Below are 3814 nucleotides of genomic sequence, written 5' to 3' on the forward strand. Positions count from 1 at the left end.
TTAAATGCCCCCTTATCGATTTGAATGCGCCGCAGTAGCCAAAGCCCAAGAAGCAGTGCAAAGATAAAGGCAAGGAAAAAGTCTAAGAGTAATCAATGCAAGATCAAATACCCTTGGACCCCTTACCTTTAGTTATTCGCCCTCCAAGCCCACTAGCGGAACCCCTCTCCCCATTCTCAGAACACTTTACAAATTTCCTCCTTGCTCCCGATTCACCCAATGCATTTCCACCAGCATCTTCCTCCCCTCCATCTCCACCGCATTTTTCTCCTCCATCACCGCATGTTGATGATCCACATGGTTTGGTTGAAGGCACTTTTGCTCAACCTCAAATCATTGATGGTGAAACATCGCAGGCGCATCCGTCCACTGCAACCCTTGCTGCTGAATTAGCAAAAGATGCATTATCCTCTCTCATCAACAAGAATTCTTCTTCCAACGAATAAATGAGTTACAAGAGAGCCACACAGAGGTTCAATGCAGTATTGCGATGACACGGAAGGTACTGATCAACATTCAACGCAATATCTTCACGATCCACCTGAACCAAAGACAAATGACAGAACACAACCATGAGTATTTTAACTTTTTGATAGCCTATTTACATGGTCCTATGGTGCCTCCGCATTTACAGCAACCTCTGCATTTTGAAGAAGCTCCTCGAGTTCCTTCGTAGAATCCTCCACTAAAGCCTCGCCGCAACTGTAAATTTGGGGGTGTACCACCTTCTCAATAAATCTGCAATTTTTTTTTGCGGTCATTCTTTTATTTTATTCATTTCATTATTCTTATGTATAGAAGCTATACCTTAATTTTGTTTATATGCTTAAATTTTGTGTTGCAATGATTGTAATTCTTTATATACTTAGTTAATTTTAATACAACTGAGTAACTATTCTTTCCCTATGCATTAGCCTCTTTACTTATCATCCTTTGTCAAGTATTGTGATATTCCTTGTCTTTAATTTTGGGTTATTAATTGCGCTGCCATGATGAGTAATATGCATACCCTTAGCAATATTTCTTATACTTTGTACTTTCTGACTAACACTTAGATAATTCATAGCAATAGCACTGCTTTACCTTTTCTATTTCAAGACCCTATTCAAACCTTCTTTTCAAAATTTTGACTAAGTGTTTTGTCTTTTTTGTCCAAAACAACACAATGAGAACCTTGCACATCTCTAAATTTGGGGGTAAGGAAGGTTTGAGCAGATGCGGACATTATCAGGAAAATGCGTTCAAAAAAAAAAATTCATAAAAACTCCAATGTCAGCGCAAGGGAAAATCTCAACCTGATAAGAGTTAAGTCATGAAAGGAACCTGCTCGTAATTGAATGTTCGCATGTCACCCATGGGAGCAAGTCAAAATGAAGGTAGGTTTCCAAGATCGACGCAATATGAAAAGAAAAGAAAAAAAAGAGAGAAAAATAAGAATACAAGAGACAACTCCTTTGACCAGTAAAAGTAAAGCTTAGCTGAAAATCAAGAGTTGAAGTTGAGATTGGAACAACCGTAGTTGGATGCTCGCATGACACTCGTGGGAGCAAGCCAAAATGAAAAGTGTAACCATGATCAACAGTCTCTAATAAAATGACGCAAACCAAACCACCACATAAAGACGCACCTAGTTGTTTTTGCAAGAAGAGGTAAACATTCTTCTCAAAACAAGAAGGGAATTTTTTAGTAGAGGTTTGTTGTAGAAAAGAATAAAGTAGAGCATGTTGATGAATTGTTAAAGGATAGAAGGAAATTGCGTTGTTAAGTAATGTTGTAGAGGTGGAGCATTCAGAGCAACCAATCGACGCAAAGTTAGGATAGAAATTGAGCGAAATTGCGTTAGTTGAAGATATGCTTGAGGACAAGCATATATCTAAATTTGGGGGTGTGAAAACTTGTAGAAATACAAGTTATTTATTTTTTTTATTTAGATATTGCAGCAAAAAGAAAGGAAACTTGCGTCGATAGTATAAGAATTGGCTAAGAAATACGAAAACTATGAAATGTCGTAAACGCACCCACTAATACCATTGCGATGGCGAAATAGAATGTTTCAGTCTCTGTTTTGCAGGAAATAGTTCACCGCATGCGTTAATGTCTCGAAGACAAAATGTACAACGCATCTACATCGCATGCGCCCATCAATCAAGAACGAAGAGATGATCAACGCAATGACAGCGCATGCAATAATCGATCAAGAGCTTTAGCGATCAACGCATGTCAACCACATGCAGTAATAAAAAACAACAACGCATGCGACGATAGATCGAAGATGTGAAAAACAACACATTCGCGGAAGATTCTGACAAGTGTACAGCTTTTGTTATGCAATTCTAATGGATTAACCGTGGAACAAAAAGGGATTTTCCATTACACCATTGTAGGAATTACCATAATTAGACAGTGGGGACCACAATTTCAAAGAGCCAAGGTCTTGCCTATAAATAGCTTCCTTAAATTTGTTGAGATACATAGACACACTCATACAGAGATATATTGATATGGGCGAGAGAGGCTGGTCTGAAGAGACTTACAAAGTAAAACTGGGAGAACTATGAGACAAGGTCGAAAGGTGAGTCTCTGAGCAAAGAATTCTTTCGATTCCTTATGGGAACGCGGCCGATCACTGAAAGGTGTACGCCAAGGGAAAGTGGAACCGTAGTTGCGTCCTTAACACGATTGACGAACTTGCGATGTTTTTACTCTTTACTCTTTCTCTTTCTGCTTCATTCATAAGGCTTGCCATCGCATTCATCGATTCTTTTGTATAACTTCACGGTAAGTCCTCGACCCCTGTATCATGTATCATGTATCATGTATCATAGTAGTTTAAGAATTTACTTTATCAATGCATCTTTACTTTACAACGCATTTTTACTTTTAGCGTAATTTATATTTCTGTAAAAACCAAAATTCTTTATTCATTATTAAAACCAGTCGCATGTATCACATAAGTATCACATTTAACGACAACAATCCCCGTGTTCGACCTTGAATCACTCTGAGAAACTTGCATTGGAATTCTGCTTGGTTTCAGCGCAAGGAAACTTGTGACACGCACTACTTCATCGCATACTACGAGCATATCACTATCAACGCATACATTTAGAACGTAGTATCGCATAAAATGTCTTTATCCCAAATAATTAAGCGCATATAGAGCATCATTCATTCATTCATCAGCGCAATAGATAAAGATAACATTCCACTTTCACTGTTACAAATTTATGGCAACATGAGCTTGTATTACATTCATTCATCAGCGCAATAGAAAAAGATAACATTCCATTTTCACTGTTACAAATTTATTGCAACATGAGCTTGTATTACATTCATTCATCAGTAGTGTGTATAAGCGATACAAAACATAACACAGCACAACACTTAATTTTTATCCTCACAGGTGGGAGGGGGGTTATCGGAGGCAGAAGTAGTGAACTAGCCCCTACCATCAAAAAAGAAGTTGGCATTGGCTTCACAGAGAATGGCCCTGGTCACTTCGAATCCTAAGGAAACTGTTCCAACAAACTATAATGAGGGACCCATCAGGGCTATTTTTTAGGTTATAGAGGCGAAGAAGTAGCCAAGGACAGCCGAAGAGAAGGAGAAGAGAAAAAGTAAAGAAAAACGGGTGGAAGGAGATGAAGTCGCCTTGTTGAAGAAGGAGAAGCAGAGTGAAAGAAAACAACGTAGGCGAGAAGAGAAGCGCCTAACGAAAGAGGAGAAAAGGAAGAGGGCGAAAAGTCTAGATTTTGACGAAGAATTAACCATCACAAGGGTGGAAGAGGGGATGTTAGCGCAAGCTAGAGCATCA

This window comes from Benincasa hispida, chromosome 1 (assembly GCF_009727055.1).
Source record: "Benincasa hispida cultivar B227 chromosome 1, ASM972705v1, whole genome shotgun sequence".
NCBI lineage: Eukaryota > Viridiplantae > Streptophyta > Magnoliopsida > Cucurbitales > Cucurbitaceae > Benincasa > Benincasa hispida.